The sequence below is a fragment of the Euprymna scolopes genome, chromosome 9, assembly GCF_053919585.1.
Source record: "Euprymna scolopes isolate OS-2025 chromosome 9, ASM5391958v1, whole genome shotgun sequence".
Taxonomy (NCBI): Eukaryota; Metazoa; Mollusca; class Cephalopoda; order Sepiida; family Sepiolidae; genus Euprymna; species Euprymna scolopes.
This window is the reverse complement of record NC_136490.1, coordinates 24,725,638-24,745,485: the sequence shown is the minus strand read 5'-3', so window position 1 is coordinate 24,745,485 and position 19,848 is coordinate 24,725,638. Positions and strand designations below refer to the sequence as shown.

The following is a 19,848-nucleotide window of genomic DNA, read 5'->3' as shown; positions in this document are numbered from 1 at the left end:
AATTGATCTAAAATAATATATACGAAATCTGCATGAATTAAAATATAATATTTAAGCGTATTTTATCGTCAGGCTGCACGGGGCGTCCGTGGTAGCTAGGTAAATTTTTATACAGTTTTAAAAAAAGAGCAACAATAATATACCGGCGTCTCAATTTACTGTGATCATCCACAGAAATCAATATCAATATATTACATATGAAAGATTTCGCTGTGAAATTACTAAAGGTTCGGCTAGTTATTATTATTATTATTATTATTGTTATTATTATTATTATTATTATTATTATTATTATTATTATTATTATTATTATTATTATTGTTGTTATTATTATTATTATTATTATTATTATTATTATTATTATTATTATTATTATTATTATTATTATTATTATTATTATTATTATTATTATTATTATTATTATTATTATTATTATTATTATTATTATTATTATTATTATTATTATTATTATTATTATTATTATTATTATTATTATTATTATTATTATTATTATTATTATTATTATTATTATTATTATTATTATTATTATTATTATTATTATTATTATTATTATTATTATTATTATTATTATTATTATTATTATTATTATTATTATTATTATTATTATTATTATTATTATTATTATTATTATTATTATTATTATTATTATTATTATTATTATTATTATTATTATTATTATTATTATTATTATTATTATTATTATTATTATTATTATTATTATTATTATTATTATTATTATTATTATTATTATTATTATTATTATTGCGACTCAACTTTCTACAAAATTCCGAATTATAAATTAATAAAAAAATAGTTACCGAATTAATCAGTAAACAAACTACATCAATTACATATATATATATATATATATATATATATATATATATATATATATATATATATATATATAATTGATGTAGTTATAGTTATATGCACACACACACACACACACACACATATATATATATATATAATAAGTTTGAATTCCATTAAATTTATGTATATTTAATATAAATATGCATAATAGGCACTAAATATAATGAACACATCTTTCTCTCTCGAGGTAACCACATAAAATCTTTTATATTTACATACATACATACATATATATATATATATATATATATATATATATATATATATATATATGCATAATTTCATATTTAATCATATAAAGAAAAGTAATATTTTATGTATCAATGTTAGTGTTTAAGCCAACATTGCTCAAACATTGAGTTAAATTTGGTATTAAGTTCTGATTTTGTTGCAGGGATAAAAAAAAAACAGTGAAACTCCGATCTATCTATCTATCTATCTATCTATCTATATCTCTCTATATATACATATCAATAAATTATATCTTTTGTAAGAAATATGCAATTATACTTTATTGATGCAATTTTTCAATGATTTAAAGTCCTTAGCAAAGTGAGACAAAGATAATAAAGTCAGATATTAAAAGTAAATCAAAGATTATTTAATTTCTAACAAGACATATATTAAACTTGGAAAACACGCATACATACACAAACACATATATATGTGTGTGTCTGTGTACATATATATATATATTTATATATATATATATATGCATATATGTACGGATATACGTATATATTTATATACATATATATATACATATATATATAATATATATATAAATATATATATATATATATATATATATATATATATATATGTATGTGTTGTTTGTTTTGGTTTTAGCGGTATGTTTTGAATGAATTCAATTATTTACGAAAGTGCATTTTTTACCTAAATGCGAGTTGGGAATATATATATATATATATATATATATATATATATATATATATATATATATATATATATATATATATATATATATATATAAACAACCGCTACTGTATCTCTGTGCGTCTCTACCAAACTACAATTTTTTGGTTTACAGATTTTGCCTGAGATTTTTACCCGTGAAACAAATTCGATTTGATTTTAGCCGATAAATTCAGATGCTAATGGATCAAAGTGGAAAAAAAAAATTCTAACTTAAATGTCGACTTCAATTGTTCCTATGCGCATGCAAATATATATTCATCGGTGAAACAACCTTGTTTTTGAAGTTTTTGTATGTGTGTGAACGTAGCTTAGATTGCAATGAATAAAGCTGTTGAGCTAAATGTTTAGGATTCAACTCTAATCGATTACACTCAAATTTTTTTTATTTATTTTAACTACTTCCTATATATATGCTAGAATAAATTATATATAATTCCTATATATACTAGAATAAATTAAATGGAACAAGAAATACGAAATCTGTATGAATTAAAATATCAAATTATTGCGTATTTTAAGACCAGGAGGACTGATATATTTTTTAGATATGTATGGCTAGGTTTCTATCCTCTTATCTATGCGCCTTTCTGGTAGCAAATGTACTTATGCTTTTATGCAGTTATATTCTCATAGCATTTATATACTATCTTACATGTTGCAGAATAGATCTTGTAATTGTGTTAAATTTACTTATGTATATTATTAATAGTTTATTTTTTTAAGTTTATATATTAGCATAAATAGTTACCGTATTATTCTACAGTTTCTTGTTGGGAAAGTGATATTATCCACTGGAGAGCCATGCACTTAACAGATGTCCTGTTTTTAAATCTCCGAAACAGCTACATGGTAAGCAGCTGAGGATCCCCGTTTTCTATTTACAAAATTTTTGTTACGGTTTTCCTTTTTAATCCTTATATAGTTAAATCCTCTCTTAATATTACAGACATTTGAGAACTCGGCTTATGTAAGTGCCAAGTCTATTTCTATTTAACAATTTTAGATAAGGATTTTTTTTCATCCTTATATAATTTTATTCTCTTTTCTAATTGTAAACTTAGAAGTCGGATTAGTAATCTGCGATACGTTAATTTCTTTCCGGAAATCCAAACTGCATTCTTTATTTTTATATTTTATTTATTTATTTTGCTTTAGATTTTTTACTAAAAGCTTCTTCAGACACCCCCTCTCTTTCTATCTATCTATCTATCTATCTATCTATCTATCTATCTATCTATCTATCTATATATATATATATATATATATATATATATATATCTATATATATATATTATATGGTCTATTGTTATTTTCATAAGGGGTGTACAATTTTTCTCTTGCAATTTTCTTTTTTGTTCTGATGACAATTATTTTATATATAACTTTTATTTCTCGTTTTTTATTTAATGTATATATATATATATATATATATATATATATATATATATATATATATATATATATATATATACCTATTTACTATGCCTCCCCACGGGACAGAGTTAGACACCAGGGTCGTTTTTTAACGTGGAGAAAAGGTACAAAAATAAAAATTGTCTCAGTCGTGAAGGATTTCTCCTCCACCGAAAGAGAACAAGAAATAGAAGTGCAGCATCTGAAAAACAGATACTACACTTTGATCTTGTCCCGAAGGCCAATGTATATATATATATATATATATATATATATATATATATATATATAGAGAGAGAGAGAGAGAGAGAGAGAGAGAGAGAGAGGGGAAGAAATAGAGGATGAAAGAAAGAGAGAGAAAGAGAAATGCCGTGTACGCTTTCTGCTAAAGTGGCGGAAAAACATTATGCTTCGCCAGCATTTACACTCGTTATATATCTAAATATATTATTAGAGTATTTATATGAAGTAAAAGAATTACAACAATTATTTACCTTTTTTATATACTTCTGATGAGCTAAAACGAATCTACACATAGCATTTTATTATAGTCTTAATGTATTTCGTCAGATTCATTTCACGCAGTAACTGTAAGGTGTTTGTCTTACTTGATATACTTTTGTCCCTGTATAGAACGTGCTTTACTCTCGAAGAGTGGCGTGACGGGATGAAAGTACACACACACACACACATGCACACACACACATACACACACACACACTCAACACACACACATGCACACATGGACGCAACAAGCTAGAGTTTAAAAAAGCAACGTATCTTGCTAGACTACTATATGTTAACGTTTATTATAATGCTCGTTGGTGTGTGATTATACATACACTTTGAAAACTATCGTGATCTATAAAATAGAACAAAGCGTCAAGCTATGAAATTTAAAGGACTGTCGTGAACTTAATAGAAAAACGTTTAATTCTAATAAGTTAATAAGCCTGCCAATTTTCTCTACATTATGTATTTAAAGATATGTATGTATTAAACATAAAAAGTGTGTGTATATATATATGCATATATATCCTAGCATTATATATATATATATAATATAAAGTGTATATATATGCATATATATCCTGACATAATATTATATATATATATATATATATATTATTCCATGTATAATCGTAGACTTTTATACGGAAATATAATATATTATATATCGATTTTTAGTATTTACTTCAACAGTGCTCTATATGTAAGTAGAGATTAGCAGTACAGTACTTAAAAATATATATGACAGTTAAACTACATAGAATTTACGGTGATGAAACATACTAATTAACAAACTGACTGTGTGTGTATGTATAAATACATTTATATGTGTGTGTGTTTAAATAAACAAGCACAGATACACATATATGCGCATCTGTGTGTATGTGCTTACCAGTCTAAACAACTACTGCTTTTTATTCTGCATTTGTTCCAATCGAAAAATCATACTAAACCATACTATTGAAGACATTCTGATTGCACAACTGAAGATTTTTACTTGTATTATTATAAGTTTTACTCGTCTGACCATCATATATTAATATTGTGATTTAGTATTCTTAGTATTTAAAATACATAGGTCTTTTTTGTAAGTGTTATTCTTATTAAACAATATAATAAAAAACGATGATAAACATATATTGACTACAATGTATATATATATATATATATAAATATATATGTATACATATGCATATAAATATATATATATGTATACATATATATGTACATATATATTTACATATATATACATATACATATATATATATATATATATATATATATATATATATATATATATATATATATATATATATATATATGTAATATGACTTTAGCAAATAAGGTGTAAACCATTATAACTATTTACTAATATTTTCTCCTCTGAAGAGATAGTAGACATCGATATTCTATAGGATAAGGAGTTATAATATTTCAGATGCATTCTTTGTCTTACATAGAATAATGAACATCTTTTGATTTGAAATTTAAACATTCCACATCATAAATTTTTAAATTCATTGGATGACTAAAATTATATATATATTTATGAGCGTGTATGTGTGTGTGTGTGTGTGTGTGTGTGTGTGCGTGTGTACACGGGTCATTCCGAAAGTAAAGATCCCAATATTTTAACTCAAAAACTAAACCGTTAAAGAGCTACGAAGACGGAAGTGGCACCACTAAAGCGAATGCCTTTATGTGTACCTGCATTTTTTTTATATAGTCACCATTATTCTCAATGCACATTTGCAAAAATCCTTGGTGTGTCGGTTATAAAAGCCCAGAGCGGGCTTTGTCACTGACATCTATGTCGCCACTATAAAATCGACAAACTCATCTCGAAACTGTGCTGACATAAACTGCATCGGCTTCGTAAACAGTGAACAGGCGCCGGTGAATATTGATCAGGCCACTGCATGAAGTAATTCAGTGACGCATTTCTGATTCTAACGAACATCAATGACAGAAGTTGCTTTCTTAGAGTTTATCACCGTCAATATCTACAACAGAAAGATACAATTTTCAGGTTATGAATCCACAGGTTCACTTCAGATAACAATTCTATTTGCAATCCATTTTGATCAATTCGAGGGGAATAAAAATAGGAGGCACTACTGTTGGAACTCTCCTCGTATATGTCTACCCGTATTATATGTGACAAACGACTTGAACAGATCGTTTAAATGTGCACTTATACAATTATAAACAACTGGAAAATGTTCATGTCTTTCTATACATGTGTATGTTTCATTATTTCTTATTATTATATATATATATATATATATATATATTTATGTGTGTATATATATATATATATATATATATATATATATATATATATATGTGTGTGGGGGTGATATGTGTACGTGTGTGTTCCTGTGTGTGTATCATTGTTACAGTCATGTGAGTTAATTTTACTACGTTAAATTTATTCAGCCAAATGTTACATTCGTCATAATTAAAGAATCATTAACAATTTTTCATGATTTTACATATTGGAAAATGTTCATGTCTTTCTATACATGTGTATGTTTCATTATTTCTTATATATATATATATGTATGTGTATATATATATATGTGTGGGGGGGTGATATGTGTACGTGTGTATGCCTGTGTGTGGATCATTGTTATAGCCAATGTGAGTTAATTCTACTACGTTAAAGTTCAGCCAATTGTTACATTCGTCATAATTAAAGAATCATTAACAATTTTTCATGATTTTACATATTCTTTTTATATATCTTGTTCTCTCTATCTATTACTTGTCCATGTCTTTCTACTTTTTTTTGTCGCTTTGTTTACATACATACATACATACATACATATTTGTATATATATATATATATATACATATATATATATGGCTGTGTGTCTGTATGTATGTATGTATATCTTGATAAATATGAATGTGTTCACACACATACACACACACACACACACACATATATATATATATATATATTGCCTCATAAGGTTAGTAAAATTATCCCCAGAAGTGTAATAACTATTTGACCCTGTTTTATGATACTAACACCAATGTCTACAATCTCAATTAAACTTTTATATAAATATAATACATGATTTTATTTCTAGAAAATGTTTTAAATATATAAACATATAAAATAATCTAATCTTATGTGCGGGTATATATATATATATATATATATATATATGTGTGTGTGTGTGTGTGTGTGTGTATGTGTGTGTGTGTGTGCGCGCGGGTATATGTATATATATATATATTATGTGCGGGTATATATATATATATGCGGGTATATATATATTATGTTCGAGTATATATATATGTGCGGGTATATATATATAATAATAATATATATATATATATATATATATATATATATATATATATATATATATAACTACTTCATTTACTCACATAAACCTAATATACGAAAGTATAGATTTATGCGTAAACTTTAAGTATTTACTTCAAATGTGCTCAATACGTAGGTAGAGCTAGTTAGTAATTTATAAAATATATATGGCGATTAAGCTACACTGAATATTCTGCGTTTCATCCACTATAGCATTCGTCAGGCTTATGCGCGAATTCTGTGGTTGCTTCTTGTTTTTATATATGTTGAGGATTTCTAGTTAGCCAATCAGCTTTCTAGTATCCACCGCGCCCCTTCCTATCAGCCAATGGGCATGCATTTTATCGAACAAAGGATCTGTTTTTGAACTAGTTTAGTGGTTTAAGGTAGACGTTTTCCTTCCTTTATATATATATATATATATTTATATATATATATATACCTATGTGTACACACACATGCACATATATATACATATATATATACATATATGTGTGATCGTTTATGTATATTCATGTTTATTTTATTTATTTATTTGTGTGTTTTCTATTGTTATTGTTAGTATTAAAGCTATTTTGTATCGCTATCCTAGAGTAAGTTTTATTTTGTGAACACAGTTGTTTGCTATTTCTCGTCTACAGTTTAATAGATTTTGAGGTTCTTTAAAGTACAGGATAGCAAATTTTTCATGGAGGCATAATTTACATGGGTCGTCTAAATGTCTGCACGTGGTAGCTTGTCTCATTATTTTCCATTCGACTACCGGCGAATGTCCGCTTTCTTTGAGTTCCCAGTATTTATTCGCTAGTGTTGTTTTTATACGGTGTTTTTTTATTTTTGAATGTACTTTTGTGGTCATAGTATCGGGCTCTGAAATCTAAGGAAGTCATGCCTATGTAATATTTCTTGTTATTCGGGGTTTCTTTCGCAAATATTGTTGCTTGATAAACTACGCTTTTTGTTAGGCATTTATTTTGGACTGAGCAAAGTGTGCGGTGTCTACAATTGCATTTATCTTGTTCGTTATTATTATTTTTATTTATGGTATGGTTGTTCTTGTCCGGGGTTTGTTTGTTATAGTGCCAAGGATTTTTCCTACTGTTAAGATGTACCTAAATTTACATGCAAATTCCATAGACAACGTTTCTTTCATAGGACTGCCCGCCTGTGGAACTCTATAACTCGGGTGTGCTTTTCAACAAGTTACAACATGATAGCTTTCAAGTTCAATGTAAACAAATTCTTATTGAGCTGTCCTTTTAAATAATCAAATTTTAACCAATTTCCCCCACTACTGATCTTTACAGTGTTGTCTCACCAACCACCTGGCACCCATTCACCCTTATCATCGAGTCCCCTTCACTCCTGTTAAGCAATGATTTCATAGCAAAAAATCTATTGTCTATTTTATTACTATAGTTTTAGTAGTATTTTTACACCGCTATATTCGTTTTTTCATTGAAAATAGGATTAGGGTTGATAGGTATATTTAATAAATAAAGGTAAACCTAGACGAAGTCTTTCTAATCTATGTAACTAAATTATAGGTGTATGTATGTATATATGTGGGAAAGTATTTAACCGATAAGCTCATGAACTAGTGGTCACATAACACTGAAATTAACAGAAAATAGTAATTATGCACCAAGGATGGTTTATAATGAGTAAAATTTTGTTTGGATGTATGAATAACGCGTACAAAAATATTTCTCCAAGTTGAAATACAAAATGTTTATTTCAACTTGCCGACATATTTTTTATTACTTTAGAATTTTTCTTCTCTATCCGTCGATAAATCATAAGGTAGGGAACGTGGATGGAACGCTGAATGTTTTTGGTCTGATTTTAGCTGGTGGCACTCAAGTCATTTTTTTCTGAAAATCTTTCCAGTTGTCTAATCCTCTTGCGACAGTACTCGGAAGATTGGGACGCAAATAAGTCAATGAGACCTTTCGACAATTCTACTTTATTGGACAATTTCCCAGATAGTGGAAGAGGTGGTAATTATATGACGCGAGGCCAGGTAAATAAGGTTGGTGGCACAAAGTCTCCCACCCAATTGCCGTATAACATCCTTGACCACTCGTACATGTAGCCTGGCGAAAAATTACATCTTTACAAGGAAAATTACATCTTTGCGATTCACCAGTATTGAGTCCTTCTGGCGCAATGCCTGTTGCACATGGTTCAATAGCTGCGAATATATATATCTAGCGACTGTTTGGCTCTAGGATAGCCGTTCATAATGAATCACAGATACAAAGTATCATAATGCGTGAATACGCAAGCGGCCTTGCCTGTGAGGGTCACCATTTTGAATAGGCAAAACTGTCTAGATCGCCTGGGAGTTTCGTACAAAAACATATTTACTTACAGGCAAGCATTTGATTGAATGTGGTACGGTGGCGAAAAAAGCAAAAAGCCCCAAACAAAATCTCTAGACTCTCAACTTTCTCACAACTATCCCGCTTATATATCTGATGACTGGGCACAGTGCACGTGTCTTTTTGTTTTGTTCTTTCTTTTTGTCTAACGTCTGATGTTCCCACTTCCGGTTATCCGAATACGAAAAGAATTGCTACACAAATTTCGTATATATTTCAACTTCATTCAATGGCTAATAAAAAAAAAAAAACGGGCATAGCCTTTTTTTTTGGTAACCTAGTCTAGAAACATAGAAGGGGAAACAAGAAGAAAAAATGAAGGGAAAGCAGCAAAATAAAGAGAGAAAGAAAAAGCTGAAGAAGAAAATGATCAAAAACTGAAGGAAGAGGAGAAAAAGAACGAGAAAGAAGAAAAGGGAAATGAGAATAATAAGAAAAAGAAGAAAAAAGTAGATAAACATATGCCAAAGGAAACAGAAAAGAGAAACGAATGAGAAAAAAAAAAGATAAAAATACAACAGAAAGAAGATGAACGAAAAAGGATGAAAGCGAAAGGTATAAAGCAAGAGAAGGCCAGGAAACAAAACAATTATTATTATTATTATTATTATTATTATTATTATTATTATTATTATTATTATTATTATTATTGTTGTTGTTGTTATTATTATTATTATTATTATTACTGTTATTGTTGTTATTATTATTATTATTACTGTTATTGTTGTTGTTATTATTATTATTATTATTATTATTATTATTATTATTATTATTATGATGATGATCGTTAACTTCACATTGACGTAATGTTTTACATCGTTTTTATTTCACGCAAAAACTGGCTTTAGCACCAACGGTAGTGAGCATAGTCGATTAGATAGAACACATCTAACGTAAGCTGTTTGCTGCACCAAGTACAGCTGACTTCTGGAGTATGGTGATTTTGTACTTGATTACAAACGAGTTCAGCTGTTTATTATTATTATTATTATTATTATTATCATCATCATCATCATCGTTGTTATTATTATTATTATTATCATTATTATTATCTATATATTAATACCGTAGTATATTTAACGTAGCTAGCTAGGTAGGTAGGTAGGTACGTACGTACATGTGTCACGCTTTTCGGATTATATATTATTCGATCGGGAGATCCTATTTATTAAAAAGAAGGATAGAAGGTGATAACATATGAACATTAAATTAGTATATAGATGTGCTAATTTAATGTTCGAAGTATTTTATCTTCTTCTATCCTTCTTTTAATAAATAGGATCTCCCGACCACCGTAGACGCAATGAAAAAAAAAAAAAAAAAAGAATGAACTGATTTCACTTGTGGGCTGTACGTTTTGAAGAAAACGTGTTTTTTTTTCTGTTTTAATTTGACCTTTATTTTCTTAGTAAAACCTTATAATCGTGTATTAATAGTTTCCTTGACACGATTTCTCATAGTAAATCTGTTCTCATAATTGTAATGTAACAATGGTTACGAAATATTTAATAATTTGTTAGTACATTTAACGCACATGGGTCATGGTTTATTTTTAAAAAATAATAGACTCAGTGTAAAGTAAATGCCTTTTAATTCAATGAAAATATCTTTAATTAGAAATAATTCTTATTGAAACAAAATCGACAATTATTTCTATTGCCGCTTGGGAATTTCCACAGGCCTCTACTTATTTTTATTATTATTTACTCACTAGCTGTTATCACCAAGGTCATTATAAAAACAACTCACTGAGAATCATCGATGGTGTTCCCTGGCGTCTAAGTGACAGCAAATCTCCACATATTTCAACTACTCTCTAGCTATTTCAATAACTTTTGAAAAGAACGTTGTGTTATAGCAACAGCCGTTCATCATTGACTTCTCGATGATACCGACCATTGTTCTTCACTGCGATTTGAGTTGCAATAATCCTTCCCACAATCTTCGCAATCATGAAGTGAAAGTATGGCCAGTGTTTTCCTTCTTCAGTCATTCCACGCTTGATGGATATTTTGTGTCGAGGCTGATGACTGTTTTGATAGATAGGGACGGTTTATAAGATATCCTGCAGTTTCAATTTCTTCAAGTTTATGAGGTGTTTCTTCCATATTTTTGTGCTAGTTCGATTGCAGTTCCCGTGTGGTTAGTTAGTGTTTCTATCAGGTTATTACATAAAAAAATTGTTCTTAAACATGTTTTGATATTTGGCAAAGTGTTATACATCATTAGAAAGTACGTATTCTGTTCTACAAGGTAATGGTCATCAGTTTTTGTTCAAATGATTTTTTCTCATTTTTCAGGATCGTCAAATGCACTGTCAACTAAAATTTAAAAAGAAAAAATCACATTTTCCACTACTCCTACTTTTCGCCTTTAATCGAGACTAAAAAGCAACTGAAGTGACCAAGGATATTTGTGCCGTATATAGAGTAAACGCTATAGCTGAAAGAACTGTTCGATATTGGTTTACCAGATTCAAACACGGTAACTTTGACCTCAATGACGCTATTCGTTCCGGAAGACCGATCAAGATAGACGAAGACTAACCCAGGTTTCTTTTGAAGGAGGATGGCCATCAGACATGGAGAGAAGTGGGTGAAAAGATGAAGTTTGAATTTGCGATAATTTCACGCCATCTTCAGTCGGTGGGATTCGCACAAAAACTTGGAGCTTGGGTCCCACACGAACTTACTTTTGCTGTTAAAATTATTCGATTATAAAAAACGGCCGAAATAAATGAAACAACCTAGTAGTTTATACTATTATTACTCACTAGGTGTTTTCACAAAGTTCATCATCTAAGAATTCTCTTTGAAAACAGCCTCTGTCATTCCATAAAGTCTGAGGGGCAACGAGTCTTCCCAGATATCTAGTACGCTCTACCTCTTTCGACAACCCTTACAAATTAATTTGCTTTATCGCAAGAGCCGTCTACCATTGATTTCTCATTCGTAGCGACCATTGGTCTTCACTAGAACATGGGTTGAAATAAGCCTTTCCAACGTCCCAGTCTTCTTCGCATTCATCCAGCGGAGGTCTGGTTGGTCCTTTTTAATTTCGGTATTTCCATCCTCCTTGTCCCTTTCTTATTTATGTGGTGCGGCATTAGTTTTTGGTGGTGAAGAAGAAAAAAAGATATTATTATTATTATTATTATTATTATTATTATTATTATTATTATTATTATTATTATTATTATTATTATCAAGCCGCTAGGCGTTACACGGTCGTAACATACGCTTAAATATGATATTTTAGTTTAGGCAGATTTCGTATTTATTATTATTATAGTGCCAATTCTCTATCGATTATTATATTGAACCCAATATATAGTATTGATTTCAAAAATAAAAAATAAAAACTAACTTGTGTTCCATCAGTTAGAATCAAAACTAAAGCATATAACTCTCTTGCCCTATTTTTTCGCGTATGACCTAAATCCATACGTATTCAGAAGCTGCAACAATACCGTTGTTTAACCTATGTTTTTAATTAGCATATAAGAAAAAAAAACAGGTGTAGTCGACTTGCGTCAGCCCAAGGTTAATCTTTTTTTTTCAATTTTAACCCGTTAGCAAAATTTTCCCGACTAAAAACCAAATCGAAAATTTGCTACATACCCAATTACTATATTTCAACTTTCTATATCAAATATTCAGAGAGGAGTTTGCTAGTGATTTTAGAGACGCAAAACGAAAAGATCATTTTTATATATATATATATATATATATATATATATATTGATAGATATATACAAAAATATTTCCGTGTGCGAGAACGTTTTGATCTCATATTTTACGAAATTATGCAGAATGTAGAAACTATGCATAATCACTATATACACCTCTATATAACCATACATATATCAATGTAATAGTGAAATGAAACTAATCATCAATAAACAGACATAAAAATGAATAAGCAATTAATTAACGCTCTTTATTGAAAATTAATATACAAAGTAATAAACCTTCATGTAGTCGCTCACATATCCATTACTGAGTTTACTAAGAGGTTCTTTTAAATAATTTTTAAATAGACAAAGTAGGCTTTTAATATCAATGTCAGAGCGAGAAGAAATCAATTTTAGGTGCATAGATTGTTATTACTTTGACAGCTAATAATAGAAAAACGGAAGATGAAAGACGGACTTGTTGACAACAGATGATTAAAAACACAAAATAGATAAAAAAAAAGAAGAAAAACCAAAACAGGAGACAAAGAAAAAAAGATGAGAATGATAATGATGGTGGTGCAAAAGACTATGAACAATACGATATAGCCTGGAAAGACATAGGCCATCCAGAACTTTATAGATGCTTTTCTAGCGAGGAGTTCTGTTTTCGGGGTGAAGGTGCTGGCCCAACGCCCAACCTTCCTAGAAGTTACATGCAGCGCCTAGTTTTCCCAAATGGTCACCCACCTGGTACTAGCCAGGTTCAACGTTGCTTAAGTTCGGCGATTAGACAAGAACAGGTATGTCAACGTGATTGTATCGTACAAAACAATAAGAAAGACAACGACAATAATCAAGAAAAAGAAGATGAAGGTAGAAAAAAGAGGAATAGTACGTAGACGTGATGCTGGAGTAGGAGGAGGAGTAAAACATACAGAAGAAATTGAAGATCATTAGGATCGAGATGATGAAAACTAAAAAAGAAACGAATGTGATGTTATCATAAGAAAGTATGGTGAGAGTGAAATAAAGTAGAATGAGAAAAAGGGCAAGTGGGATAGGTCGGAGGCGAAGGATGTTCAGTGGATAAGTCGAGTCCATTGGGAAACCTAAGCGTTTCTTAATTACTAAAACTAATTACGTGAATCGGAAGGATGAATGAAAAAACAAATAAGTAAATCTTAATTACGTCACACACATACAAACACATTTCATCACTTAACTGACAATTGCATTATATATATACGTTTTATTTTTTATAACCGTATCTTTCTGTTAAGTTACATTATTGTTTCAGCTACCCTATTAATTTGTTTTACATAAACAGTAATGTGTTGCTACACAGTCATGAGCATGATTCGGTCTTCTAGTATTTAGTTACTAGAGATCTCTTCAGGCAACAAGCTCTATGTGTGTGTGGAGGGAGTAAAAGAGAGATATAATTCCTGGATAAAGGATTAAAAAAATATAAAAATATACACAAACTATATATATGTATATATATTTATATATATGTGTATATATATGTATACATATATGCTCGACTTTTAGCCAGTTGAAAACTGGAAAAGTTATAGACTGTTTATTAAAATGAGTGCTTTAGAATAAATGCGATATTGTGGTGTCTAATCGCCGTTAATGCCGAATTATGCATCTGACGGATCTTATAATACTTGCTTTGCCGCACATTATCAAATCGAAGTTAGCTACAGAATTTTAGAGTTATCGACTTAGTAGTTCCCACGAAAATTGGTACGGACAGAATAAGAAAATATAATATAATGCAATATATATATATATATATATATATATATATATATATATATATATATATATATATATATATATAAGCATGCATAACACGGGAGACACGTTGAGTTTCTGATTCTCTCCGCCTTCATTTTTAATTTCATATCGTCAAATTTCATCCATTTTGATAATCATATATATATATATAATTATCCACTGACACGTGTTTCGTCGTCTACGACTCATCTGTGGCTGAATCTAGCCAACAGCCACTCTGATGAGTCGCAGACGACGAAACACGTGTCAGTGGATAATTATATTTAAAAAAAATAATATATATATGCCGCTCATCATATAGGAGTGCCGAATTGGTTAATGGGAAAATTATTCCCAACTCACATTTAGGTAAAAATGCACTTTCGTATATATTTGAAGTCATACAAGAGGAATCGCAAAAATAAAAACAAATAGCACACACACACACACTCACACACACACACATATACACACACACACACACAAACGCACATATATATATATGTATATATATATATATATATAATAAATTAAACATTAGTTATATAGGAAAAAAAGGAATATTTTCTTCAAAAACGTCTCTATTTACAATCAATGGTTTCTGTCCATTTTAAGACTATGTATTTTAATGATAGACACAAATATCCGTGTATAATGACTCTTTAAAAAATTTAAAATGCATCAAATATTCATCAGAGTGACATAGTTTTTTTAATGCATTCCTAAAGTCTCGTCATTAATGTTGGTTTATTTTATATATCATGATCATTTAAGTTATTGAAATGTACCAAAACACTTTTCTGTAAATAAAAATACAAAAATATGCAATGTTTCTTTGCATTAATATGGTTCAAATGATTTTTAATTAAGAGTTCTCTCAAGTTGGATTACAAACATTTGTATTTCTGTTTGTTTGTCCACAATTTAATTAATATGTACAAATGATACACCGTTTTCCACATAATTTAATACTGAAAACAGACTTATATACACTTTTATCATAGCAGGATCTCTATATATACTATATATTAAGAGGAAATTTATATATAATCAGTAACATAATTTACATATTACATTAAAGAAAATCTATTTTAATAATTAGTCGTTATTAAGTGTTTATTGTAATAGCAGCGTTTTATTTGTTCTATTCATAAATATTATTTCAACTGAATTTATTAAATATATTTTTAATTTTATTTATATTAAATTGAATTTATTTGCACTAATTAACAGCTAGCAAAAGTTACCTTTTAAACCCGAAGTAAGCGTATTCTTAAACTATGAGACTTATTTACTGTTTAAACTATGAGGGTTACCTCGCGTTTGATTTTCATAAACAACGATGGGTGCATTTTATGCTTCCATAAACCCAAGATGTGGTCACTTTTCGTTAAAAAAGCTGGTGTATCGTAAATAGTATGTGACAAAACCTTCCGTCATGCGGTATGTTTCAATTGGACAGCGCCAATATATATATATATATATATATATATATATATATATATATATATATATATATATATATATATATAAAGACAAAATCCCACATATTTCGTTATTAGTAATAGCTATAAGAGAGTTAAAAGTTTATTTAGTTTCCGTGATTGAGGCCAGTATTAATGCCTATTTCAGGAAAAATAGAGTGTGAATTCTTAATCAATGTTATCGATTTTAATATTGAATTCTGGTCGATATTTTAATTTTAAGTCATAAATAATTAAATACTGTATTGCTTTACCGTCTGACTAAAAGTCACTTTTACTCCACCATCTTTTATAAAATACACATCTCCTATACGTACTGGTAGTTGACAATATTTAACCCATTTCCGTTGTCTATAGAATAAAGGAATAAAAATCTACCTAGAATCAAGGTGGGTGTCTGCTCAACTAATTTATTTTTTCACTTTTACAATTCTTCTGTAAAACTTTTATACAATGGAAGCATGAAAACTACAGTCGATTAAGTTAAATTGCATATCAAATCCATGAGCACAAAAGTAGAAAATATTAAATAACTAACGGAGAAACCTGATATTGTCCGGGATTAAATATTTTTGCACTCCCATATTTTTAATGTCATAGAAATCGATACAATCGCTCATTTGTTCAATCAAATCGATTTATTAACGGCTCTAATCAGGGACCGAAAGCGAGTCAGTTTCTAAGTCCAGAATACATTGTAGTTTACATTACACTGTAGAGAATTTACTCTTGATTTCATAAAAAGTTTTATATACAATGACTGGAATTAAAGTTTAAAATGTAAAAGTCAAGTATTATGTCATTTAATGGTGTCGAAACAGAAATATTCATTTCGAACGCGCCCCTGTCATACCAAAGAAAATACTGTTTACTTGTACGGGAATAATACTTTTAAAATTTACTTATGGTGTTAGGCTGTGCAATGTTATAACTTTGGTCAAACCCGCCTATATCTTCTTTCGGCAGATTAATTCGATTATCGATTATCAATATTCATCTAAGCTATCAAGATACAAAACCTATCTAAGAACACTATCAGACATAAGGCACCTTCGTGTGAAATTTCCAAAAAATCGACCCAGCCGTTTCTGAGTCCATACGGAACGAACACACACACATCCAGACACATCCACACAACGTTCCTATTACATAATAATATATACACCTATGTCTATATCTATCTATCTATCTATCTTTGTCCCTCTCTTTCTTTCATTCTCTCTCTCCCCTCTCTCTCCTTCTCTCTGTCTCTGTATCTGTCTCTGTCTCTGTCTGTCTGTCTCTGTCTGTCTGTCTGTCTGTCTGTCTGTCTCTCTCTCTCTCTCTCTCTCTATATATATATATATATATATATATATATATATGTATATGCAAAGACAAATTTTCCCATATATCGTTAACAGGAATAGCTATAAAAACAGAAGGTAGATAAAAATGTATTAAGGTCACTATCCGTCGGTAATTAAATAAAAAAAATAGCATGTTAATTCTTAATCAATTTGATCGATTTTAATATTTAATCCTGGCGGACATTTTAGTTTGGAGTCATTATAAATACTGTTGTTTTTTACAATCTAACAAAAAATTACTTTATTTCACCATCTTTTATAAAACATGTGCACTGGTAGTTGACAATATTTCAACCATTTTCATTACTTACGTAATCTATGGGAAAATCCACATCGATTCAAAGTTGGCATCGGCTCAACTAATTTATGTTATATTTTTACAATTTATATCTTTTTATCCAATCGAAGGAAGCATGCAAACTTCAATTGATTAAGTTAAAATGTATTTCAATTCAATGAGTATAAAAGTAATGAATATGAACAAATTACGAATACGCTTGACTTCATTGCCATGTTTATAATGAAGAACCGCTTTTGAGTGCTTTTTTTACAAGGCCCGGAAGCCACTCAGGGATAAGGGTTATTGTAAGTACAGTACGTTAGTGTGGATATTTAAAGTGTCTACTTAAGGGGACGGTTCATCAGGAATTTGTTTACGTTGAACTTGAAGACATCCAAGTTGTAGTCAAGAGGGAAGCAGGCAGACGGAACAGAGTTCCACAGGCTTGCAGTTCTAAGAAAGAAGCTTTGTTCATGGAATCTACGTTTTGATTTAGGCATAGATAAAGAGTGGGGAAAGTTTTTGACAGTGGATTCAGCTAGACGGGTGTTTTTTGTAAAAGATTGGCGAGGGGGGGCAGAGTGTTTAAATATACAAAAGATAGCATAATTAAAGGTAAATCATAATAAACTGGCATTCCGTTGTTTACTTATATTTTATGGATATAAAAATTAACGTAACTTTTAATGTATGAACATGAGTTATTTTGTCTTTTATTAAAAAAATGCACTGCTCGAAAAAGAGAGACAACAAAAGAGAGGACGTGGGAGTTGAATTATTGTTTTCAATTTTCCCATCGTTCTCTGAAATGAATATCGTACACATATTGACACGAATAAATATAGGATGTCCCAAAATAATCTTACACATATGTAGGTAAAACAAGGCCGATAGCCATTAGTCGCGTGCTTTCATGTAATGAATGAATGCGTGAATGTAGGATTGACATGAAATTCTTAAAGATAAACTAAAATGACCGAAAAATGGGCTGAAATGACTTAAATAAATAAAAAGTAAATGACTTAGAATGATTTAAATGAACTTAAGGATGAATTGAATGACCTTAAGAATGACTTGAATTCTTAAAAAATAACTGGACTCCTTCAAAAACAACTTGAATGATCTGGAGAATGACTTGAATGGCTTTGAGACTGACTGGTTGTAAAGTGGGTGATCATTTTGCATTAAATTAATACAGAAAAGTGATCCCCCACTTTATATCACAAAGTTACAAACATAAGTACAGCATGTAGTAAGAACAGATACTACACTTTGATCTTGGCCAAAAGGCCAAGAAAAGGGTATTTATTAGCTCCCCCACCGAGAAAATACGGCACAAGGCCGATTTTTAATGCGAGGAGTGAAGGGGAAATGGAGACCAACTCCCCGGGGAGTAGGGAAGCTGGATAGTGACAATTGGTATGAAGGGTTTCCCCTACATTGACCAAGGTCTTATATGTGGGGTTGGTATTTATTTGGTCCCCCAGCGAGCAAATTAGGCACGAGGCCGATTTTTAATCTAAGGAGTAAAGGGGAAATGGGGACCAACTCCCCGGGGAGTAAGGGAGCTGGATAGTGACAATTGGTATGAAGGGTTTCCCCTACATTGACCAAGGTCCTATATGTGGGGCTGCCCCAACATATGGTCTTTCCTTGCAGTATCTGCCGGAACAGATGGTATTTATTTGCTCCCCCACCGAGCAAATTAGGCACAAGGCCGATTTTTAATGTGAGGAGTAAAGGGGAAATGGGGACAAACTCCCCGGGGAGTAGGAGAGCTTGATAGTGACA

General features: G+C 29.7%; 1 pseudogene; it reads right to left on the bottom strand.

Annotated features, from left to right (window-relative positions):
* Positions 1 to 19,222: 19,222 nt before the first annotated feature.
* Positions 19,223 to 19,360, bottom strand: LOC145285261 (U2 spliceosomal RNA; annotated as a pseudogene).
* Between the last annotated feature and the right edge of the window lie 488 nt (positions 19,361 to 19,848).